Source organism: Leptodactylus fuscus, chromosome 6, assembly GCF_031893055.1.
Source record: "Leptodactylus fuscus isolate aLepFus1 chromosome 6, aLepFus1.hap2, whole genome shotgun sequence".
NCBI lineage: Eukaryota > Metazoa > Chordata > Amphibia > Anura > Leptodactylidae > Leptodactylus > Leptodactylus fuscus.
The window spans coordinates 69,026,841-69,040,453 of record NC_134270.1 but is presented as its reverse complement, the minus strand read 5'-3'; the positions used below and the strand labels follow the sequence as shown (position 1 = coordinate 69,040,453).

The 13,613-nt window shown below is 41.6% G+C and overlaps 1 protein-coding gene across 7 annotated transcripts in view; it reads right to left on the bottom strand.

Moving 5' to 3' along the window:
- The window catches only part of CNOT3 (CCR4-NOT transcription complex subunit 3), a 35,833-nt gene extending 22,487 nt beyond the window's left edge, over positions 1–13,346 (bottom strand). For 4 of the 7 annotated variants that reach the window (XM_075280186.1, XM_075280192.1, XM_075280191.1 and 1 more), the window contains exons 1-2: positions 13,058–13,346; positions 4,861–4,923 (exon numbers count right to left, since the gene is read on the bottom strand). The gene's annotated coding sequence lies outside the window, so the exon portion shown is untranslated. The other 3 variants (XM_075280188.1, XM_075280187.1, XM_075280189.1) reach the window with 3 other exon arrangements.
- Between the last annotated feature and the right edge of the window lie 267 nt (positions 13,347–13,613).

Genomic DNA, 13,613 nt, shown 5'->3' with positions numbered 1-13,613 from the left:
AGAAAAAAAAACGCAGTTCCAATTGACCTTTTAGTTTGTCAACTGATGATTGGATATAACATTAGTCTCCTGCTTGTGACCGCTACAAACATCAGATTCTTGACAAATTTCACCAAATTTAGCTGGATCTGTCAAAGATCTGCACCAAAATATCTTATGTGTATGGCAATGTTTACTTTTCTACTGATTTCAATCATTGCATTGCAATTATTCAAAGACACAGACTCGTGGAGATTCTTTCATATGTTCTGCAGGAAAAAAAACACACCCCATTTTTGAGTAGATTTGCAGCAGTGGAAGTTTTCAGGAAAAGACCTCTAATATGGAAATTCAGCAGCAAACAAACCACAGCCACACATTGCTAAAAAAACATTGGAGCACAAGGTGTCAATTTCTTTGATCTAGTGCAAAAGGTAGAACACTGGCCCAGTGGGTGGAACTGGTGCACGGGTGATACCCGCAGCAAAGCTGCTATGTGTGGCTTTACCTATAAAGTTGTGTTACACGGTTTATTCCTTATGTAATAAGTTTAAATTGTTTATCTAATATCCCTTTTGTATCAATTCCTCTAACTTTTGAAGGATATTGCTTGCTGTTACTTTAACAGAAATTAACATGCATGGTTTCCTAAAATATACAACCTTCTACAACTGTATTATTAAAGAGGTTGTCCGGGCATTCATTTATTTTTAAATATGCCGGGGAAGGTGAAATAATAATAATACTAATAATATTAAAAATTGTGACATGCATAGAGGGGAAAAAGGGAACAGAGACAGGGGAGGATAGCACATCATCCATGCACTGTCCGTTTTTCAAATACGCAAAAGATGTGGAGCTTTGCAGGTACAATATTTTGCACATGTATCACCTCCTTCCTTCTTAGAGCTGGCCATCAATTTAAATGAATTGCTGGACAGTATCTGCTGTGAATACAGGAGCCACCCTGCAATTCATAATGAGTAGCTGGGCATCTCCTGCTTTCCCCCACCTACACTTCAATGTGCTCGGGATACAGTTACATTGACAGTAGGTCACTCAGTGAATGGGTTTAGCCCCGGTCACATAGACAATGAAGAGATCTTACAAAGTTCTACGAGACGTTGCACTAGATCATTCTGGCGCATGAACCTTTGAGACGAGACAGAATCCAAAGTGACAGCTGGGCATTGGGGTGGCTGCAGGTTGGAACTATACGGCTGGAAAGGGCCAGAAACATTGGTATCCCCACCCTGGTAATATCATGCTGCTCTTTAGATCTGCCAGTGTGGTGGTGGTGTAGGGCGGGCTGGTGTCTTCTTTTTTTTTTTTTAATCTAATGCAGGGACCGCTAGAACTAAGGTCCCTGCAGTAGCCATATGATGGGGGTTACTCTCAGTCACTCTTAAAGCAAGCCAATGAAGTGACCAAACACACTGTGGTGTAATATTGATCCAGCATGGAGATAGCTGACATGATGTATGCTGTCTTAGTACTCTTGAATACCCAACTTTCTAAGGTACTGATAGCACACAACATGCCAACTGCCTCCACACTGAATCAATGTTATTAAAACACTTCAGATCAGTTGCCCGCTATTCCTATGAATTTCCAGGTAGCTCCTGACCTGCAGTTATACACAGGGATTGCCTGCGAATTTAAATGAATCGCAGACAGATCAAAGTAGTGTGATCTACTGGTGATTAAACTTCTGCTTTGTGTCCACAAAAAAACAAAACCAAAATACTAGGTTGTGCAATGCCCATTTTTTCCTAGTCTGTAAAACGTGTAGCTTGTGGGAAAGCAGCTGAAGTAAATAATGAAGTTTCATATTGAATGACAGAAAGAAGGATCTTGAAAACAGCAAGGAATTCAAAGTATAACTTCATCACACATAAATAAGGCTTTTTATATGAAGCTAGAATACCTCTAACTTTCCTATTTAGAATCTATTTTTTGTCAAGAAAAACAAAGGCTGTAAGCTTCAACTGTGTGGCTACAACTGCCTGCGATTAAACCTACAATTGAACAGTAAAGTACAAAGCCATACAGGGTCCTGCAAGTCCTGCTGTGTCATGTCTTGTCTGGATTTCATGTGATTTATTAAAGTTGGAGTTCCTTTTAACCACTGATGGAGCTCTCTGTTTGTTCCAGCCATTTAGGATGGTACCACATGATGTACCAGAATGCAGCTATGGCAGCATTCAGTCCCTGGGCCGCTGGTGCTAAAATCTCTCAGTAAGTCAAACACTGATTAATTTCAGCCACATCTCATAAGTGGCCAGTGGGCAAAAAGTTTAGCTGTTACTGCATAGCTATTAATGAAATCCTGCTGAGGTGAATTCGTATTTCACAAAGGAGAGCAGCACATGACCGTATTTCACTTGGGAAACACAGTATGTGTGTCAGACAGATTTACCGGCTTGAACTTCGTACTGGGAGCGGGACTCCTAGCAGTATAGTTCTCTATGATGCTAGGAGACTCTGCCTTCCAGCGACATACTGGACTGTACTCTAATTGATACAGGACAGTATATCACTGGGAGGCAGGGACTCCTACCACCATAGAGAACTATTTTGTTAAGAGTCCCACTCCCAGCACGAAGTTCAAGCTGGTAAATCTGGCTGAAACACGGACATATTTCATGGATGAAACACTGTCGTGTGCTGCTCCCCTTAAGAAGTGAAAGCACTGGCAGTTTGGGGACTAAAAATGGCTATAGATGTCTCCAGGTACATAATGTGTCACAACCCGAACAGCTGGTGGTCTCTCCAGCTTGAGTTTATGAGCTGAATATTAAATTTAGCCCTTAAAGTGACCACTTTCTGTATGCGAAGCACATCATAAAAGTGATCAACATCTAAACTATCATATAATGTGAGGTTTTGTTTTGGTTTTTTTTTTTCCTTTCTTTTTTAAATGTAGATTGTAAGCCCCATATAGCGATCACAATGCACATATTTTTTTTCTTTTTTTAAGTATGTCTTTGTAGAATGGGAGGAAATCCACGCAAACACAGGGAGAACATACAAACTCCTTGCAAATGTTGCTCCTGGCGGGATTCGAACCCAGGACTTAAGCGCTGCAAGGCTACAGTGCTAACCACTGAGCCAACCTGTTGCCCCTGTTTTTTTTTTTCTTAAATGGGTTGTCCGGGATAAACTGTCAATTAACCCCTAAACTAAAACGCACCCCACACCCCAAACTTCTAACTTACTTTTATAAAAAGAAAAAAAAATAGTGAAAAAGTGTAGTTACCCATATCTCAGGGACACTTTCTAATAATCCAGTGACGTTCCTCCAGTGAGTTGCTTATTTAGTTACTTGAGAAATGCTAGCAGTGGGCAGGAAAGCTTAGCTAGGGAGACAGGGAGGGAGGCCTAGCAGTAGGTGGAATAGCTTAGCTAAGGAGACAGGAGGCGAGGTGTAACAGAGTGAGAGGAAAGGGGGGGGACAGTGACAAGGAGGTAGTGTGGAAGGTATACAGGAAGTTACATAGTAGGAAGCTAACATCATGTAAACAAATGCAGAAGATGCCAGGAGCTCCCACAGACTCCTAGAAATCTTCCAAAACACTACTAAAAGTATATGGGTGTACTTTTAACCCATTAATAGCATTAACACAGAGATTTTTTTTTGGCTGAAAAACCCCTTTAAGGCAAAACAATCACCTTGAATTATAGCTTAAAGTTTTAGTCTGTAATGTCCACTTATTCCATGTATTTTAGACCAGTTATACAAGGTTTGCAACCTGCTCTTAGTTTTGATATTTTTCTCATATGTATATCTCATCCCATGCCCAGTTTGCAGAAAAAACACAGCGCGGACACGCTGCGATTTGCAAAGCCATTGCGGCTTTGCAAATCGCAGCATGTCAATTATATCTAGGGAAACGCCGGTGGTTTTCCCGTAGATATAATGGGAAGAGAAAGTCTGCGGAGGAAAACTCCGCAAACTTTCTGTTGAAAGCGCTGCAGAAAGAACCGCAGTGTGTTCATGCCGCGGTTCTTTCCGCAGCGCTTACGTCCCGTGGGGCCCCCGGCCTTCGGCTGTCTTGTTTGTGCTTTCCTCCCTATATACACCAGTGCGGTGCAGTCTGTCTGGAGAAATGGTTTGTAGCATAGGGTAAGAGGTATTCATCTCGATAAAAATTAGTATTTCACTCAGAATTGTACAAAAGAGTACTGTGTTATCCGGTACTTTAAGTCCATGGCAAAGACAAACCGCAGTTAAAATTTGCAATGCCCCATTCATAAGAGAGAATTGGCTTCAATTCACTCTGTTAATAAGAGCAAAGGTTAAAATGACCCATCATCATGACTGACATGACGGGGTAGGTTGACATGTGCAAGTTTTTTTTAATGCAGTTTTTGAAGCCAAAACCAGAACTGGGTTGAAAAACAGATGGAAAGTACCATCTGTCCTTTATATGCATTCTCTCTGTGTTCTACACCTGACTTTGTCTTCAAAGCCTGCATAAAAAAAAAACCCTTGGTGTGTGTTCTTACACTCAGGATGAAGCCACATGTAGTGGAAAAGCCTATTGTACATATAGCAGCATTGTTTTTGCGCCAGGGATGGTGCAACAGCAAAATCTGCAACAAAAACACTGTGTTTCGGCAAAGTGTGGCCTCCGGGTTAAGGTATATTCCAGCAGGAAGAGAATTTCCTTTCTTTATATTTCCCATTCCAATAAAATGCACTTACAGCTTTGGCTTAACATTAAAAAAAAAAAAAAAAAAACACACACAAAAAAAAAAAACTTGGAAAATTGGATCTTGATGATGAACTGGTTACTGGTGCTCACATTGTCACTACATGCACAGTAGTTCTCTTCACAACTAAACAAATAAAGTGTGACACTGTTACCACAAACTCACCTCTTGTTGTGATTTTAGGCTCACGGACAACAGTTCTCCCAAGTGCATTGGTACACCACCTACCTACAAAAAAAAGGGACAGGATTATTACACTGTATTTGTAAAGCAATATACAGGACAGCACTGTATAAAGAGAGTCTACCCAAGTAAATCTGTACACTTACAAAAAAAGTAAAAAGTAGTAACATTGTAATTATTCCTCATTTTCCAATTTATTATATACATATACACACACCCACGTACAAAGTTTATACTAAATATGCTGCAAATGGCATAATATTTTCAAAATGTAATAATGAAGATAGGCATTTAAAAGAAAACCAGCTATCATGGAGGATACGCGCATGTGCTTGGATGTACTGTGAATTTACAGTTTACACTAAGTTCAGGCTATTTTGCTTCTCCGTTGTCCGAGTCAGTCGGTGGACCCAAACAATGGAGAGGTGGTTCAATGAAACAGCGGTTACACACTGAGCGTGTCCGTTTTCAAACTGAAACCAGCGGAGGAAAAAGTTCTCTGTGCAGCATCTCTTCTTCTGCCGATTTTTGTCGGACAATTCTATGTAGTCTCCAACAGAGACTATGGTACAGATGTGAATGCAGCCTTACCTTGCTGGCTGCATTTAAAGAACTGGAAAGCAATTTAAAAGAAAAAGATTTATATAACAAAGGTTTTTATTACTGATTTCACGGGAAAAAAAATGGCATGCCACGTGGTGTAAACTGCACCTTTTTAGCTGCAGCATGTCACAGTCTGTAAAGGAAGTCCCTGTGAACTTTCTGTGAAAAGCGCTACAGAAAAAAAAAATGCAATGCATTGCACTTTTTTTTTTTTTGCTACAGCCCGCTATGTGAAGCCTTAGCCTAAAGGACACCAGTCTCAAGAGTATGGCTTTCCAAACCTGGGTAAATTAACTAACATTGGTTAAGGTTATACACACGAGAAAAAATGCAGCAATTTTATCCTTGAAGATGTAGAACGGGAAATATACCGCATTTTATAGGCCCAGAAAAAGAATAAGGTGTCATTTAACCTCATCCACACATTGTAGAGAAAACAATATGCAGCGGTGTGCACTGCTGGAAAACAAAGCATGTCAATTACAACTTTGAAAAAACGTAATTTTATTCCTATTAATTTCAATGGGGCGAAACGAAAACGTCAAAGGCTGCGAAAACACGCAATGACGGAATACACACGGTTTCAATGTGGTTTCTTCGCAGCAGTTTTTGGCAACTTTTTGTTATGTGTGGCCTTGGCCTAAAAGTGTTCTCCTTTGTGTAAGAGCTTAAATCACAAAGGAACAAACATTACTACACGTACTGAATACATACAATAATCTCTCAAAAGAGGCAATTTATGGCAGAAAGATGATTTCTACAATTCACGTTTATGTGAACACTATCAAATTGGACAAACATTCACTGAACCTGGCCTCTACATTGTGACATCTCACAGTATGACAAGAACCCACAGCTCGAGAATGGCCGAACAGTGAGGTGAAGTCCAGTTGTCACAAAATATTGTAAGTATCCAAAATGAAGCTCAGCAAGGAATGGAACATTCAGAACAGTAGAACATATAGTATATGGTTACTGTGGAGCCATCTTGTACCCATAGCACTCATTATTTACAACAAAGTATTGCATTGTTAAAGGGTTTAGGTTCTCCATGCACCATGAAATTATATCAAAATGACATTAGATAAAAGTATTACTGCAAAACACTCTATCCTGTATAGCTAACAGTCATTCATGCTGATCCCCCAACCATCATTCAGCTAAAATGTCAAGGTATTCCTGTACAGGGGAGAAGACGCTAGATAAAAGCTGTCCAGACTGCTAATATTGGTGGAATTGTTTGTGATCATACATGATCTAATCTAGGTGTGTGCCAGCCATCAGACTGTCCCCTGATCCTTTGTTCCCCTGGGAGATGAGATGCTGTCAGATGTGTCTGCTGGCTGCTTCTTTCCTTCAATGAAATAAACATGGAACCCTAACCAGTCCAAGCACGTGAATGGGAATCAGGATATAGTAGTATACGAAGGAGCATAGCTCCACAAGGTGCATCAGTAGCCATTGCTCAGGAATTCAGCGCACTGCTGGCTTTCTAGCGGTATATAAAACCACGTGCCCCAAATGGCGAAAGGTCCTCTTTAGCAGAACCTGGAGTGAAGGTTTTAAGGTTGGAGCTACATGGAGAGTTCAGCCAAAATACCTGTTTCACAACCAAAGATTGCAGTGCCAACCTGCGCCAATGCAAGTAAATTGGGTCAAATTGATCACTGCTCATTCTGTTTGCTCAATCTGTCTGCAACAACATTAGGGTCACCATGCAACCATCGATACCTGCATGAGCAGTCACAGGGTGGCAAAGCGATCTTTCATTGTGCAAACAGGAGTCAAGGACAATATCGATGTATAGTCTCCTAAATAACAGGTGCTACTCATTTTTAATCCATTGTCTTGGCTTCCAAAACAATAGGGAAAATTCAGAAAGTGTAAATGCACCCACATCCATTGTCCTTCCATCTACCCTTGACGGATAGGAGACAGATGATCTAGAAAGTTGCAGGTGATCTGCCATTATTTTCCAAAGGTAAAGAATGTACAGCTCTAATACAGCTCCATTTTGGTATCCCTAAAAAGACAAAAAACAATGCTTTTCTTCCTGTTAGGAGTTGTGTTGGTTAAAAAGTGTTAAACCTATGAAGTAACTCACAATACTGTATAACTCTACAATCTGTAAACTAGAAGGCCCGGTGTGTTTCTTACACTGAATTCTATCTGGATCCACTGTTTGTTTAGGACACCAAGATGGCAGTGCATGGAGAAGAGCACTCTGTAAGGCTGTGGTCTCGCTGCCATGTACAGTAGCATCAAAGTGTATGAGACTTGGAGAAATCTCAAACCCATATTGCAGCTAAAACATGTAAAGCAAAATGATTTACACTGTAGTGCCTTGGAAGATGCCATTATATATCCACCTTCATTACTGATTGTATTTATTTTTTTCTTTATTTACTCTTCCCCCCATTTTTTTCTCAATCATACCACTGAATGTTGACAGAAAAACAGCAATCTAAACTGTCAATTTTGCCATCAGTTTTTCAACGGCTAAGCACAAAACACACTGTGTGCGAGAACAAAGCCGTGTAATAAAATGTTTTCCATGAACACGTTCATCTCTACTGTGGCCAGTGTTCATCATAAAGACTACTGGAAAAGGTAGAAATCTCGTGAAATAGAATGGGTATGGGCTAATACAAAAGCTATTGAAAAACAAAAATCTAAAAAAGATAGTAGCTGATAAAGACAAGACATATTAATAGAAGTATGTAAGAAGAAACAGAATTGCAATAACCACAACGCCATACATATATGTATATGTACACACAAAGGACACAAACTGGTGGCATATCACTCAGTAGACCATTGACCAGATGGATAGCCAATGACAAGTTAGTTTCTGGTATTACCTCTACGTTCTAACTATCAGGGCAAGGACTAATCAAACATCAATAACAACGTGCATTACGCCAACTCCATGAATTAGCAATTTTTCTCAAATATTCTGCCATATTTTTTTTGGAAAGCTTGGAGCTGCAACTTTTTACACATGCACGGCTTGTCATTTCGCACAAGGTTAAACATATTTAAACTGCAGGGCTCAATTTGGACGCCAATGAAAGTTCAGGGAAACCACTGATCTGTGGGCATCCTAGTAGTCAGACACTGTGGATCTAAAACTGATCTCTAATCCTATGAGCAGGGCAACAATTCTGGAAATCTTGATAACCCTTTTAATATATGTCACATTGTAATGTACTTGGGTATCAATAACCAAAACTGAGGCCTTGTTATCTATAGTAAACAATGACCGTGTAACTTATTTTACCACAGTATTTTTAAGAAATAAAACTGAATTCTGACTGGTTGCTTTGGGCAGTAAGATCAGTCTTGTCTTCAAGCAGCTACAATATGTACAAGGGAGTAAGGACTGCTGGAATGGCTTTATGGACTAGCTTTGGTCCATTGAGTTCTACTGAATCCAGTTTGTCCATACCCATACAGTTTATATAGTGATAACTGATCTTTATGAAATTGCCACATTCCTGGTACTAACATCAGCAATACAACCTAGTACTGATGGCTGATAAAGTTTACATTGACTCCTCCCAAGAGTTTTATCTAACCGCTCCCTCAGAAGACATCACCTGGGCAGATGAAGTGAGTAACATCAGCTCATCCATCCACTGCCATTCCAACAGTTTCTGTAGAGACAGGCATTTGTGGGCAAAGTGGGGTACAAGCAGAATGACTGACGTAGACATGAAAATAAACCACCTGGCACTACCTGTGAAGTCCTACCCAATAAACCACCTGTTCGATGTGGAGCACTACCACCTAGGAAGTCCTACCCAATAAACCACCTGTCCGATGTGGAGCACTACCACCTAGGAAGTCCTACCCAATAAACCACCTGTCCGATGTGGAGCACTACCACCTAGGAAGTCCTACCCAATAAACCACCTGTCCGATGTGGAGCACTAAATGGGAAGTTGTACCCAATAAACTACCTGTCAGATGTGGAGAACTACCTGGGAAGTCCTACCCAATAAACCACCTGTCCAATGTGGAGCACTACCAGGGAAGTTGTACCCAATAAACCACCTGTCCAATGTGGAGCACTACCACCTAGGAAGTCCTACTCAATAAACCACCTGTCTGATGTGGAGAACTACCTGGGAAGTCCTACCCATTTATTATCGGGAAACAGGATGAGAGCCTAACACATGGAAGAAGCAATTGGCAGCCACAGTCACATCTTAAAACAGGCAAATGCAGGAGCAAAGGTGTACAGCAACTGCAAGGGGACCATGGAAGCATCGCTTGAGAAGGCAAGTGCCATAGGGTTTTTTTGTTAAGTTTTTTTTCCTTAGGGTGACAAGGGGATTTCCTAAGGAAATTTTCTATTTGTTAACCTACCCTTAACCTATGAGATGTAGAATGCATGTACACACCCGGGCATCATGCGTACATCAAATTTCAGTTGGGAAATAAAAACAAAAGCAAAGAAAAAAAAAAAAGAAAGTTACTGTTCATATAATGAACAGTGATACAATTTTTCCTAAGGCACAGTTTTCATTTCGAGATCTCTACTTGCTGCTATACAAGGAGTTTACTGAAAGTGGAGGGGAATTAGTTCTGGTCATGTGATGGATACAGGTGCTCGGCTAACTGGAATGTGTCCGTCATATGACCAGGAGAGGGTTACTTATCTTTTAGCTGTAAGGGCTCGTTCACATCTGCGCCCCGGTCTCCATTCTGCAGGTTTCCGTTTCCTGCACAAAACAGAGGCAGGAGATGGAAACCTGCAGGACTCTTTCTCACCCATTCATTTGAATGGGTGAGGAAGCTGTCCGGCCGTGAGCCATGAAACCGGGTTTCTTTAATCCGGACACAGAGTCGGAGATGCAGTACTCTGTGTCCGGATTTTTAAAAAAACGGTTTAGCGGCGGAGAGCATAAAACGCTCACTGCCAGACCCGGTCTGTGGTTACCGTCTTCTTGCATGCAGAAGACAGAAACCACAGAACGGAGTGCCGAACGCAGGTGTGAACCTAGCGTAAACAGTGAAGATTCCTACAGAATAGAGATGAGCGAACACTGTTCGGATCAGCGGATCCAAACAGCACGCTCCCATAGAAATGAATGAAAGCACCTGTGACGCCGGCCAGCCGCCGGCAAAGTCAGCGTCACAGGTGCTTCCATTCATTTCTATGGGTGCGTGCTGTTCGGATCGGCTGATCCGAACAGTGTTCGCTTATCTCTACTACAGAATAAAAGCAAACTGTGAACTCAAAACTATTACTGTTACAGAAGGTATACTGGGAAAGTCATTTCTGAAAGTGGAAGCCTCCACTTGGGTCTGATTTGCAAAACTTACTAACCTGGGTATCGGGTATCACGTACAATGGTCTCAGGATATAATATTTTACAACATACAAACATCTTTTCTGGACCACTGTAACCTAAAACTAAACTACAGTTCTTTCTGTCTTTTTTTTTTTTTTTTTTGCAGATTTTGGTACGGTTTTTTGAGCCAAAGCCAAGAATGGCTATGGAAAAAAATATGAAATATATAGGAAGTTCTTATACTTCTGCCTTTGGCTTTAAAAAAAACAAACAAAAAAAACCCCCCATCAAAATCTGAAACAAAAAAACAACAACCTGCATTTCCGCAATTTAGGGCCTCAGCCTTATCCAATAGCAGATTGTTGTATGAAGACATATATGGTACCGACTGGTGAATTTAATCAAACCAATTATATAGCCAATGATAATGGACTAGGGGAGTTAACCTGGTAACCAGCCTGCCTTGTGGGTGGAGTTCGAAAGGTATAAAATGGCCTCATCCCAGTGGACCCATGGCTTTTCATCTTCAGTACCTTTTCTGATCTCAACAGGTAGCGATGGCAAACTGTGCTGTACTAGACCGTTCCAAGAATACAAGCGCTACAAGTCATCTATTCCAGAAGAGAAACTCACCCAAAAAAGTTCGTTCTTGTCACACCAAGCTACCCAGGACACCTGAGGACCTTGAGATGCATTTTGGGATTTGGAAGAGGTAAAGTCGCACTGCATGGGGTCAACAATGCATATCAACAAGACATCAAATGCAACTTCCAGTTCACCATAAGGCAGAAATTACATACATGTAAAAAAAAAAAAAGTCACTTTTCCATTCTAATGTAATTGAGTTCTTCTTATGGCTAAAGAATACAGAAATAGATCTAGTAAGCACTCCCATGTAAACAAGGCCTATCTAAGCACAATGTGAAGTGTTCCCCTAACATCACAATGGCTAGCTGATTCACAAGAACACTGTAAACAAGCACCAGATGATTTTAGGGAAAGATAATACACAACCAATGATGAGCACAGCAGCCCTAGGACTATTAAACCAGATCACAAAGACATGGTCCCCAAGGAAAACACTTTCCATTTGTTGCATCAACTTTACATCAACAATGTCCTTTAATAAGGATACAGCAACTACAATGAAGTGTAAAATGATTTATATAAAAGTATTACGTTTATCCAACCCCTTAATTATGAGGGCCACTGGAGTGTCACTTACATCAACATGGATTGATGCTGCTCCAGATGTAGGACAGGACGCACCCCAATAACTGGTTAGGCCTCAGTCTATAGTGATCTTATTTTTACCACTGACATCTACATGTCTGTCAGCCATTTGTTATTGGAACTTCTGAGTGTCTTAAATATTTCTATTGCAGGGACCTTTTTCAGTGACACTACTTGGTGTCACCAAAGTGCCCAATAAAAAAAACTGTCAGCCCAGAGGATTCTGTATCCTATGAGGACAGTAAAATGACCACAACATGGGACAGGCAAGTGTAGCATACAGTAATATTCATTTGGTCACCCAGGTTCTAACCAATACAGTAGCACACACTGGCCATGTAACCAGAGCCAGGCCTGACTTGTAACACAAGGCTAAGCCTGACCCCCATGCCAGCGTCTGAAGTACATACAATATACCATTTGTAACTTAACATGCACAATGTGTTCTTGGCCACAGTCCTCGCGTGATGATATCCCCCTTACAGGGCCATAAGTTATTACATACTGCCTGATACATCTGCTCCGTATGGGAAATTAATAGATTACATTAATGCATAAGTGACACATGAATAGCTATACACAGAGACACAAGCACTCCACACGTTTACCTGCACCTTACAGAGGCCGAAACATCTCAGACACCTCAGAATACACAAATCTTACTAGAAAGTTTGCTCAAAGCTAGTTTTTCAAGGAAAGTTCTCCTGTAGATGGCAACATTGCTTACAATGGAATATCTGCATTGACCTACATGAGGAAACTTCCATCTGGCCAGAAGGCAACCAGGGAGAGCCTTAAGGCCAGACAATACATCTCAGTGTGGTCACCACAGACATGCCGATGGCCATACTGCTACAATTACCTGTGCAGTACTGGCACATTGTAGCACCTTGTCCCCCCACCTCCCTCAAATCCAGCTTAGGCCTATGCAGTGTGCAGCCCCCCGCCGCCAGCCTACACAGACACTCACAGGAAAGACAGGCAGGGGCCCGAGCAGGCCACCTGAAGAGGGATACACAAAGTGCAGAAGGAGAAGCTCTCACCGCCCCCAGAAGGATGCAGAAAGGTGGGGGAAGCCGCTTCCGGTTTGAGGGTTGTTTTGGGTCTATTTTTCCAACGTTACTGGTTTTGTACCAAAGCTATTGTAAAAACAAGGAGCTCGTCTCCCGAAGGCGTGGCTAGAACTCGGCTTATTTTCGTTGCATAGGCTTTGTGAGCTTATTTATTGCCTCTTTCGCTCTCCGTCCACAGCTCGGTGGGACCCAAAATGGCGGCGACGGGCTCGGCCTCCCCCCTTCTCTCGCTCGTTTGCTCTCTTTCCCTGTCTTTCACTCTGCTCCGCGGTGGAACCAAGGCACGCCCCCTCCACACGTGTTTTGAGATGCTATTGGACAAGTCGAGTGTCAGTCATTGAAATTCAGAACTTTCATTAAACGAGTGTATTGTCACTCACGATTGCCCGCCCTGTTCCTGGCTTCTATTGGAGGAGACGGCGAGCGAAGGAGGCGGTGACTAGTATTCTATTGGACAATCGGTTGTCAATCACAGCAAGGCTTATAAAGTAATGGCTGGAGGGCGTGCTTTAGTAGGGGCACAGTG